Source organism: Bos indicus x Bos taurus, chromosome 5 (genome assembly GCF_003369695.1).
Source record: "Bos indicus x Bos taurus breed Angus x Brahman F1 hybrid chromosome 5, Bos_hybrid_MaternalHap_v2.0, whole genome shotgun sequence".
In the NCBI taxonomy this organism is placed as follows: domain Eukaryota; kingdom Metazoa; phylum Chordata; class Mammalia; order Artiodactyla; family Bovidae; genus Bos; species Bos indicus x Bos taurus.
The window spans coordinates 10,603,783-10,616,546 of record NC_040080.1 but is presented as its reverse complement, the minus strand read 5'-3'; positions in this window follow the sequence as shown (position 1 = coordinate 10,616,546).

Genomic DNA, 12,764 nt, shown 5'->3' with positions numbered 1-12,764 from the left:
CAAACCCAAGCCTCCTATGTCTGCCAGACTCTTTACCTCCTGAGCCATCGGGGAAGTCCATATATTATATATGGTGGTGGTTTAGTCGCTAAGTCATGTCCAACTCTTTGTGACCCCACAGACTGTGGCCACCTGCCAGACTCCTCTGTCCCTGGGATTTTCCAGACAAGAATACTGGAGTGGGTTGCCATTTCCTTCTCCAGGGGATCTTCCCCACCCAGGGATTGAATCTGGGTCTCCTGCACTGCAGGCAGATTCTTTACCAACTGAGCTACCAAGGAAGCCCCATATTATATATACACAGACATAAATACTACACATAGATATAATTCTAATTCATGTTTTAACACATAACATTGACCCATTTATTCAATGCAGCTATGGAATAGAATTATATCTATCTGTAGTATTTGTATTATCTATGCACAGGCATAAATGCTACACATAGATATAATTTCATGGCTGCACTGAAGAAATGGATCAATGTTATATATTGAAATATTTTCATCTACCTAAAAATTCACTTTTTTCTTCTGATTTTACATGATAGTAAAACATTTTGGTGGGCCCCTAGAGTGTCTGGGCCTGAGCCTCTGTGTCTGCTGCGCCTAAGGGAGAGTTTGGCTGGTGGCTTCCAGTAAGTATCAGCCATCAGCCTCCTGCTGTTGGGGGACTTTGGTCCTGAGGTCTGTGGTATCTCTGCTCATCTCCTCTCCTGTCCTTCTCCTCCCAGAGAACAAACAAATCAACTCATCCCTGATATCTCTCTGCACCCCACTCCTTGCTCGTCTCCTCCCCAGCACACTCTTTCCCAGATAGGGAAAGGTGCACGAAGTGTGGACATATGGGAAGCACTGAGATTGGGGCATCAAATGGGACAATGATGCATCCTAGTTCTGTCGCCTACAAGCTGGGAGCCACGTCCAGCCACTTCAAGCCTCAATTTCTTCATCTGTGAAAGGGAGCTAATAATATCTTCTTCACAAGCTGATTATAAGTTGTTTTGCTTGTTTGTTTGTTTTGGCTGAACCACACAGCATGGGGGATCTTAGTTCCCTGAGTAGGGATCAAACCCATGCCTTCTGCAGTGGAAGCGTAGGGGAATTCCCAATTGTGAGAATTTTAAAAGATCTTTTTAAATTAAAGAAATGAACCGCTATAGCATGTGGCGTGCATATTAGATGCTAAAGAATTAAATAAATAAGCAAATGCCTTCCTTTCTTGCTTTGAGGGAGGATCCTAAATGGGCAGAGGTTTCACCTGAGACAATGAAGCCAAGTATCCAGAGCAGTGGAGACAGCAGAAGTGAAGTGAAGTTGCTCAGTTGTGTCTCAGGAGCAGCATCCAACAGCTTGGACCCGGGCTGGTGAGCACATCCTTCTGTGCCCTGGAGGACAGGGCTCCTTAGGAAGGCAGTGTCCATCTTCCCAGAGTCCAGGGAGCCTGAGACCAGAGCCCGGTGAGTGAGGAAGATGCTGAGACAGGCAGATGAACCATCTCAAGGAGCCAAATTATCACATCAGCAAGTTAGGGGCCCTATTGCTACTGAACATATCTGGAAACCCATGATTTGTGATTTCCAGTCTCTTCCCAGAGAAAAATCCCTCTTATTCCCACAGTTGTTTTTTTTTTTTTCCAGGTGGGTTAGTCTCAGGCACAGGGAGGTCTGTCTATAGCTGTGTGACACTGGGTGAGTCACGTAACCTCTCTGAGCTTCCGCTGGCCCATTGGCAAAATGGGAACTGTAACTGTCACAGCTTATAGGGTAGATGCGAACTTTAAGGGAGAATATGTGCAGTGTTAAGTACAGTGCTGACCTCTGTTCAGTGCTGAATAAATAAATGTTTGCTGTTATGAAATATTATCAGGCCTGCTTGGCTGTCCCACCATGCTTCTCCATCTCTGACCAGCTGACTACCTGTTCTTCGAGGGACATCCACAGAGCTCTTACCTTGTCTGGTCCAGGGATCTTCCTTGTCTAACCTGATTGCCAGGTTCTGTGGCCTCACCCTGAGCCCCAGCTGCCGGCTACACCGGGCAGCACTCTCAGTGGGCATCGTTCCAGGGCCGCCTAGATCCGCTGGAGCTCTTGGGTCATCCTCACCTCACCTGGAATTAGGGAGGGTCCTTGAGGGAGGACGGGATGGGTCGCTGTCTCTTAGCTACCCCCGTTGTCTGCTCCTGCCCCCACAATCCTTTCACCACTCACTGCAGTCTTGGTGAAATGGAAATAACAACACCCCACTGTCCTGCTCAAAACCCTCCAGTGACTTCTCACACTTGAAACAAATCCAAAATCCCCCGTTGGCTGACCAAGTCCACCTGATCTGGTCCCATCCACCTTGCAGCCTCATCTCATCCCAGCTGCTCCCTGGCCAGGCTGACCTGTAGATTCACCAAGCTCATTCCAGCCTCAACCCTATGTCCTTGCTCTTCCCTCCACCTAGAACTCCTCCTCAGCTCTTGGCTGGACCTTTTCAGGTTGGCCTTAATTCAAAAGGTGGAAAGAAAGATGGATGGATGGATGGCTCAGTGAACGGAAGGATGACAAGGTGAGTAGGTGGTTGGCCGGGTAGGGAAGGGATGTATGGATGGATGGGTGGTTGTATGATGGAGCAACAGCTGGAACCACTCATCACAGAGCTCAGAAGGGGATATTTTCAGGGGCTTCAATCCAGAGATGCATTGCCTCTTCACTTCCTCTTCCCTCTGCCCCTCCCAGGATGTTACCCCAGCCCTTTGGACTGGGGAGACTCAGGGGCACACCCACCTACGCACATGTTGGTACTGGGTGTATTTACCTAAGAGACCATGATGTCCTATAATGATGATATAAGAGACCATGATGACATAAGAGACCATGATGTCCTACCTCTTATAAGTGGCAAAAGGAACATTTTCCCATAGAGAACATCTCTCTAGAAATGAAACAATACAGTAAGCTGTTTCTGTTACTTGGATGGTCCTCAAGTACCCTTCTGGGGGAAAGGAGACCCCAGCCCTGAGCCTGGTTGGTCCTCTCGGGTCCAGGACACCCCAATCTTCCTGTGGACAGTGGGGTCTCAGATGCCTTAATGGCCTGGTCACAGCTGATAAGGGAGATGCATGGGGCACGGAATCAACACCTGTATTACAATCCCCAGCTGAGAATTCCCACCGGCTCCCAGCTCCTGATCAGCATGTTAATTCTGTCCCAGTAAAGCTATTTTAAAATCAAAGATTCCATAAGGTCTTAGAGTCCATAATGACAACTTATTTTCACTTATTTTCCTTTTAAGACTCCACTTGGAGTCTGGGTTCCAGCCACAGGGCACAGCCACAGTGTTTCCTTTTTTATTTTATTTTTTAATTTTAATTGGAGGATGATTAAATTTTGGAGGATAATTAAATTTTGGAGGATAATTAACTTTGCAATATTGTGATGGTTTTGGACACGGTATTTTCTGAAGATTGTAGAAGAGGAAAACTCTCCCCAAGAGAGAGAAAGCATTTGCCTCCTCCTGCTGGCCACGAGGAGAACAGTCTAAATTAGGAAGAAAAATAGCTTGTCAACTGCTATAAACATTTATCTCAGAAAAGAAAGAAAAGAAAAATTGACACGTATGTGATTTAAAAAACACTTCATAAAGCTCAAAAGGGTTTTACTTGGAAAAGCAAGCTCCTCATCCACTCCAGTCTCCACAGCAGCTCAGAGGCGAATAACCTTCTCCTGCTTCCTTCCAGAGATACCCTACGCATCGCACAGGTACAAGTGTGCTATGCTCACCGTCCTGTAGCTTGGTTTTATTCCCTTAATGTTTCTGGGAGATTGTTCACATCAGTAAGACATTTTTGTCTTTCCGAAGGCTGTGTCTGACTAGTATGAGATGCAACTAATGGGAAACTGAGCTGGGCATACATTTAGTTTGAGCTTACTGGGTTACGGTTCTAAGGTTCACAGTCAACTTCTAGAATATTTAGATGATTGCTAGTATCCTAGTGTAGGGAATGGTTCCCAGAAACACTCCAATTACCCACACTCACTCACCATGCCGATTTACTTGGTGCCCTGACCTAAAGGTGGAGGGACACAGGTCAATCACTATGTCACCATGACATAGGTCCTAGGCACCAGACATGGGAAGATGTGGGCAGTGGAGGAGAACCAAGATCTGCATTGTACAGAGCCAGCAGCTCGTCTATGGAAGATTCTCCCAATCCTCAGACGTGTAAAATTACACGTGGAAGATTTAATCCCCACTGATCTAGTTACAGCAGATGTCCATGCCATTGGGGATACAATTAATAACATAGCATACTTAACTATAAATACTCCATATGCTATTTTCTGTTTTTGGTGGATGTTGGGGATCACATGCAGTAGAACTGATCAGGACACCTCTGTTGCAGGACACCAACTCCTAACAGTACTGAAGTAGCAAGAACAGCTGTGTATGACTTTGAACGTTTCATATGTCATGACACATGGAGTTCTATCTCACGTGCAACATGCTTTTTTCTGACGAAATCTGCCATTCCTGGCGAAACAATATAGAAAATTTGTCTTTCTCAGATCTGACAAAATTAAACATTTCAAAAAAAAAAAATTAAACATTTCAGGTTTACATGACATCACCAATAACAGATTGTGAAGCTGAGAAAAATTTTTCTAAAATAACAAAATAAAAAAGACTTTTGATCAAACCTGCTAGAAGGCTGACTTTTCTTTCTCCTTATAGAAAAGAATAGAAGAAAGTCACTGCTGTATGAAAATCATGCAGCCTAAAATTACCTAAAAAATTACAAATAAAGGTATTAAAGTGACATGTCAGGTAGTTAAGTAAAAATTTCTTGTTGTCCTGACTTTATGATTATGGTATTTGTTGGATTTTGAAGTTTGTAATTTATAGGAATTCATTTTCTAACACTAAATAAATACCTGATTTTGCCTACAAAATTTTACACATATATTTTTAAGAAGTCCCCCAATTTTACAAACTGCAGCCTCCGCAAAACTTGAGTTCACCTGGTCCTGGTGTAAAGCACATTTCTCACATTGTATTTCTGTCCCCTCTCCCCAAATAAAAAAGGTTGAAAAGCTCTGGACTTGATGTTATCTCGAAGCTTTCTTCCAGCTCTGGAATTTTCTATATCAGTAGGAAGTGTATCCAGTTCCCTCCCCCCAGCAGCTGCAACTCTGACAGAAAGACAAGAAGTCCTTTCTTGGAGTTTATCCAAGTCTTTCCTGCTGTACTTGGAGTCCTTGTCCCCTGAGGCAGGGAGTCAAAATGCCAGTGGGCAAAGCTCCAAGGGAGAGAGAAGGGAAGACAGAAAGTCTGAAGCTATAAGCTTTGGGGAAAAGGGAAGAGAGAGGTGTAGGACCAAAATTCTAAATCTAGGGAACAGAATTGAGGGACTCTCCCAATATGACAATTATGGTCACCACTCGGAACTTTCTTCAACATTTACTGAGTGCACATACATACTATGTAGTCTTCCCAGGTGGCAATAGCTGTAAAGAACCCACCTGCCAATGCGGGTTCTCCTACATAAGAGACGCAGGTTCCATCCCGGGATCGGGAAGATCCTCTGGAGGAGGAAATGGCAACCCACTCCAGTATTCTTGCCTGGAGAATTCCATGGACAGAGGAGCCTGATGGGTTACCGTCCATGCGGTCAGAGTCAGACAGGACTGAGCGATTAACACACATCAGTTTACTAGAATGTAAGTGCCACAAGGGCGGTGCCTGCCCCTGTTATTCGCCTCGCTATTCCCTGACTCAGGACTTGGCACAACAAGGTGGGAGCTCAATAATTGCTTCCATGTGTAACCTCTACCTCAAAGCTGCGCTCCAAGCCGCACCTCAGAACTCAAGAATGAATGGTACGTATCTGTCCATCAACCAATTAACGTAGGGCAATATTTGCATATTGCCTCCCTATTGGTGAAATCCACGGTCCCTAGTTTCCTTCCAGCCAGTGGAGGGAGGGTCATAATATCGGCCTCTGTGGCCACAGTTCAGTTGCGACCCCATAGACTGCAGCACACCAGGCTTCCCTGTCCATCGCCAACTCCCGGAGTTTACTCAAATTCATGTCCATTGAGTCGGTGATGCCATCCAGCCATCTCATCCTCTGTTGTCCCCTTCTCCTCCCGCCTTCAATCTTTCCCAGCATCAGGGGCTTTTCAAATCAGTCAGTTCTTCCCATCAGGTGGCCAAAGTATTGGCGTTTCAGCTTCAGCATCAGTCCTTCCAATGAATATTCAGTACTGATTTCCTTTAGGATGGGCTGATTGGATCTCCTTGCAGTCCAAGGGACTCTCAAGAGTCTTCTCCAACACCACAGTTCAAAAGCATCAATTCTTCGGTCCTCAGCTTTCTTTATAAGTCCAACTCTCATCCATACATGACTACTGGAAAAACCATAGCTTTGACTAGACAGAACTTTGTTGGCAAAGTAATGTTTCTGCTTTTTAATATGCTGTCTAGGTTGGTCATAACTTTTCTTCCAAGGAGTAAGCCTCTTTTAATTTCATGGCTGCAATCAACATCTGCAGTGGTTTTGGAGCCCCCAAAAATAAAGTCTGCCACTGTTTCCATTGTTTCCCCATCTATTTGCCATGAAGTGATGGGACCAGATGATATGATCTTACTTTTCTGAATGTTGAGCTTTAAGCCAACTTTTTGCTCTGCTCTTTCACTTTCGTCAAGAGGCTCCTTAGTTCTTCTCTTTCTGCCATAAGGGTGGTGTCATCTGCATATCTGAGGTTATTGAGATTTCTCCCGGAAATCTTGATTTCAGTTTGTGCTTCATCCAGCCCAGCGTTTCTCATGATGTACTCTGCATATAAGTTAAATAAGCAGGGTGATAATATACATACAGCCTTGACGTACTCCTTTTCCTATTTGGAAACAGTCTTTTGTTCTATGTCCAGTTCTAACTGTTGCTTCCTGACCTGCATACAGATTTCTCAAGAAGCAGGTCAGGTAGTCTGGTATTCCCATCTCTTTCAAAATTTTCCACAGATTGTTGTGGTCCACACAGTCAAAGGCTTTGGCATAGTCAATAAAGCAGAAGTAGATGTTTTTCTGGAACTCTCTTGCTTTTTCCATGATCCAGCAGATGTTGGCAATTTGATCTCTGGTTCCTCTGCCTTTTCTAAATCCAGCTTGGACATCTGGAAGTTCATGGTTCACATACTGTTGAAGCCTGGCTTGGAGAATTTTGAGCATTACTTTACTAGCATGTGAGATGAGTGCAATTGTGCAGTAATTTGAACATTTTTTTGGCATTGCCTTTCTTTGGGATTGGAGTGAAAACTGACTTTTTTCCAGTCCTGTGGCCACTGTTGAGTTTTCCAAATTTTCTGGCATATTGAGTGCAGCACTTTCATAGCATCATCTTTTAGGATTTGAAATAGCTCAACTGGAATTCCATCACCTCCACTAGCTTTGTTTGTAGCGATGCTTCTTCAGGCCCACTTGACTTCATACTCCAGGATGTCTGGCTCTAGGCTGATGATCACACCATTGTGATTATCTGGGTTGTGAAGATCTTTTTTGTATAGTTCTTCTGTGTATCTTTGCCACTTGTTCTTAATATCTTCTGCTTCTGTTAGGTCTATATCATTTCTGTCCTTTATTGTGCCCATCTTTGCATGAAATTTTCCCAAGTTATCTCTAAGTTTCTTGAAGAGATCTCTAGACTTTCCCATTTTGAGATTGCATCCAACTACTGCATTTCAGACTCTTTTGTTGACTATGATGGCTACACCATTTCTTCTAAGGGATTCTTGCCCACAGTAGTAAATATAATGGTCATTTGAGTTAAATTCACCCATTCCACACCCTCCTTAAAAACCCATTCCACACCCTCCTGTAAAAACCAGTTCTTCCTACCCGCTAGTAAAGGGTATGGGTTTAGAGGGATGGGAGCGGGGATGGGGTTGCTCAGAACTTTCAGTCCCCAGTCCCTTATTCTCCAAACTTGTTGGCACACAACTCAGTCACACAGCAAGTGTGACCCTACCTGGTATATCTGAGCTCTGAGCTGGGAGAGGCTGATGTTACCAAGAACTGGGGCGGGGGGCTGTAGGGGACCAGAGTCTCACTAAGTTGCAGCTGATTGTCCACACTGCAAAGTCAGACCATCGGGATGGGTCTGTGTTACCCTAGACGGGCACATCTTAGATCTAAGGTCCTTGAGGAACCAGAGCAGGCAAAGGGGGTTCAGGGAACAGGGGGTGAACTGAGCATACGATAAGACTAACTTTGGAGTGCAGATTCCTGGGCCACACACCCAGAGTCCTACTTAAACTGCCCAGGAGCCTGAATGCTACATTAGCTCCTCGGGGGATTTTGACACAGGCAGTCACCTCAGGGAAAACCACAGTTGGGTTAGTTGGTTATAGCTGCTTCATGGACAACTCATGTCTACTTGCCCATCCACTCTTAGGGATTCCCCAAGTCACTTAGAGGAACACATTTGCAAACGGCGAAGATGAGAACAGCTGCCAAAGGCCCCATTGCTGCATTTCCTGTCTCCTGTGTTGGTCCTCCTTCCTTTCACCATCCTCAGATCCTTCCTTCCACACCTATCCTGATCCCCACCCCACCCCCGAGTCTGGGCCCAGGCTTTTCCTTCACAGTCACTTCCTGTCTCCCTCGCCAATTCTTGCTCTCCAGGACTTAGTGAGGCAAGCCTAGAGCCTTCATTAAAAGTAGGATCTGGCTCCCCTCACACACACACACACACACACATACACAACACAACACACCCTCCCTGGGCAATGTAGAGCACATTCCTGCACCCTTCCATCCATAAAGCTTATGAATAATAGTTTCAACTCATTCACTTATTCAATGGGTGTTGATTGAACACGTATGTGTCAGCTACTCTTTCAAGCCTTGAGGATACATGGGTGAACCACATAGCTGAGATTCCTCATCCTCACAGAGCTGACATTCCAGTGGGGAAGAAAGACAGAAAACACAACGAGAAAAAGGAGATAGACGGTGGAAATAAGTGCTAAGGAGAAAAGTTCAGCAGAGAAAGTGGATGGAGAGCATGTACTGGGGACTCACTTTGCAGACACCCATCCATTGAATTCTCACAACCAAGTTTCAGATGAGAAGCCTGAGATCTAGGGAGTCTATGTGACTTGTCCTAGGTTTAGAAAGCAATCAAGTCAGAATCTGAACCTTGGTCAGATCTATGCCATCTTTAAAAAGTGAGTCTTGACAGTGTGCTCAGTTCAGTTCAGTTGCTCAGTCATGTCCGACTCTTTGCGACCCCATGAATCGCAGCACACCAGGCCTTCCTGTCCATCACCAACTCCCAGAGTTCACTCAGACTCACGTCCATTGAGTCAGTGATGCCATTCAGCCATCTCATCCTCTGTTATCCCCTTCTCCTCCTGCCCCCAATCCCTCCCAGCATCAGGGTCTTTTCCAATGAGTCAACTCTTCGCATGAGGTGGCCAAAGTACTGGAGTTTCAGCTTCAGCATCATTCCCTCCAAAGAAATCCCAGGGCTGATCTCCTTCAGAATGGACTGGTTGAATCTCCTTGCAGTCCAAGGGACTCTCAAGAGTCTTCTCCAACACCACAGTTCAAAAGCATCAATTCTTCAGCGCTCAGCCCTCTTCACAGTCCAACTCTCACATCCCTACATGACAACAGGAAAAACCATAGCCTTGACTAGATGAACTTTTGTTGGCAAAGTAATGTCTCTGCTTTTCAATATGCTATCTAGGTTGGTTATAACTTTCCTTCCAAGGAGTAAGTGTCTTTTAATTTCATGGCTGCAGTCACCATCTGCAGTGATTTTGGAGCCCCAAAAATAAAGTCTTCCACTGTTTCCCCATCTATTTCCCATGAACTGATGGGACCAGATGCCATGATCTTAGTTTTCTGAATGTTGAGCTTTAAGCCAACTTTTTCACTCTCCACTTTCACTTTCATCAAGAGGCTTTTGAGTTCCTCTTCACTTTCTGCCATAAGGGTGGTGTCATCTGCATATCTGAGGTTATTGAGATTTCTCCCAGCAATCTTGATTCCAGCTGTGCTTCTTCCAGTCCAGCATTTCTCATAATGTACTCTGCATATAAGTTAAATAAGCAGGGTGACAATAGACAGCCTTGACGTACTCCTTTTCCTATTTGGAACCAGTCTGTTGTTCCATGTCCAGTTCTAACTGTTGCTTCCTGACCTGCATACAGATTTCTCAAGAGGCAGGTCAGGTGATCTGGTATTCCTATCTCTTTCAGAATTTTCCACAGTTTGTTGTGATCCACACAGTCAACGGCTTTGGCATAGTCAATAAAGCAGAAATAGATGTTTTTCTGGAACTCTCTTGCTTTTTCCATGATCCAGCAGATGTTGGCAATTTGATCTCTGGTTCCTCTGCCTTTTCTAAAACCAGCTTGATCATCAGGAAGTTCACGGTTCACATATTGCTGAAACCTGGCTTGGAGAATTTTGAGCATTACTTTACTAGCGTGTGAGATGAGTGCAATTGTGTGGTAGTTTGAGCATTCTTTGGCATTGCCTTTCTTTGGGATTGGAATGAAAACTGACCTTTTCCAGTCCTGTGGCCACTGCTGAGTTTTCCAAATTTGCTGGCATATTGAGTGCAGCACTTTCACAGCATCATCTTTCAGGATTTGGAATAGCTCAACTGGAATTCCATCACCTCCACTAGCTTTGTTCATAGTGATGCTTTCTAAGGCCCACTTGACTTCACATTCCAGGATGTCTGGCTCTAGATAAGTAATCACACCATCGTGATTATCTGGGTCATGAAGATCTTTTTTGTACAGTTCTTCTGTGTATTCTTGCCACCTCTTCTTAATATCTTCTGCTTCTGTTAGGTCCATACCATTTCTGTCTTTTATCGAGCCCATCTTTGCATGAAATGTTCCCTTGGTATCTCTAATTTTCTTGAAGAGATCTGTGGTCTTTCCCATTCTGTTGTTTTCCTCTATTTCTTTGCATTGATCGCTGAGGAAGGCTTTATCTCTTCTTGCTATTCTTTGGAACTCTGCATTCAGATGCTTATATCTTTCCTTTTCTCCTTTGCTTTTCGCCTCTCTTCTTTTCATAGCGATTTGTAAGGCCTCCCCAGACAGCCATTTTGCTTTTTTGCATTTCTTGTCCATGGGGATGGTCTTGATCCCTGTCTCCTGTACAATGTCACAAACCTCATTCAATAGTTCATCAGGCACTCTATCTATCAGATCTAGGCCCTTAAATCTATTTCTCACTTCCACTGTATAATCATAAGGGATTTGATTAAGATCATACCTGAATGGTCTAGTGGTTTTCCCTACTTTCTTTAAGTCTGAATTTGGCAATAAGGAGTTCATGATCTGAGCCACAGTCAGCTCCTGGTCTTGTTTTTGCTGACTGTATAGAGCTTCTCCATCTTTGGCTGCAAAGAATATAATCAATCTGATTTCGGTGTTGACCATCTGGTGATGTCCATGTGTAGAGTCTTCTCTTGTGTTGTTGGAAGAGGGTGTTTGTTATGACCAATGCATTTTCTTGGCAAAACTCTATTAGTCTTTGCCCTGCTTCATTCCATATTCCAAGGCCAAATTTGCCTGTTACTCCAGGTGTTTCTTGACTTCCTACTTTTGCATTCTAGTCCCCTATAATGAAAAGGACATCTTTTTTGGGTGTTAGTTCTATTTTTTTTTAATTTTATTTTAAATTTTATTTTATTTTTAAACTTTACAATATTGTATTAGTTTTGCCAAATATCGAAATGAATCCGCCACAGGTATACCCGCGTTCCCCATCCTGAACCCTCCACCCTCCTCCCTCCCCTCCTCTCCCTCTGGGTCCTCCCAGTGCACCAGCCCCAAGCATCCAGTACCGTGCATCGAACCTGGACTGGCGACTCGTTTCATGGGTGTTAGTTCTAAAAGGTCTTGTAGGTCTTCATAGAACCGTTCAACTTCAGCTTCTTGAGTGTATATACCCTTAAATCAATGTGGTAAGTGCGGTTACATTTTATTTCTGTAATAATCCATTTCAGTAATAAAAGAAACAAAGGAAAAGAGCTCTAAGCACATTTTATGTTACAGCTTTTATTGAGGAATGCAATAAACATACGTATCATTTTCCTGTACAATTTTAATGGCCTGTGGGGGAGAATCTTAAAAAACATCCCAGTCTGCTGAATAGTTGAGTTTAGGGGAAAAACTGACCCAGCACATGCCTCGCAACTCCCTGATGAGGTCACCGTGGTTCTGCAAGGTGAATCGAGGTCGCTTGTCAGGGCGACGGCCAAGCAGAACCGGAATCGCTAGATCCCGTTTCGGTCTCCGCTTTAACCCTCCGGAAGACCGGAAGGCTTGAGTGGATACGATGGATCAGTTCCCCGACGGGCCGCCAGGGGGCGACGGACCCGGGTGACCCTGGAGACCCGGCTCCCTCCGGCCGCGGGTGGGAAAAAACAGATGAAGAGGGTCTGTGATGGAGAAACGGCAGAAAAGTCACCGAGCCTAGAAGTCTGTTCATTCCGCCCTCCTTGATTTCAGCCCAGCACCCGTCACTGTCTTTCGCTCACTGTTGCGCCTGGACCTTTCTAAAACAAAAGCCTGACTTTGTCATCACCACTCGTTTAAAGTCTTTAACGACACCCCCAGCATAGTTAACAAGAAAAAAAGCTAAACGCAGGAACTGCGTGATCTTGCCCCGGCCTATTTCCAGGCCAACAACCTCTGGAGCCGCATTAAACTATTTTGAATTATTTGACCTCATCATCCTCTTTCTATC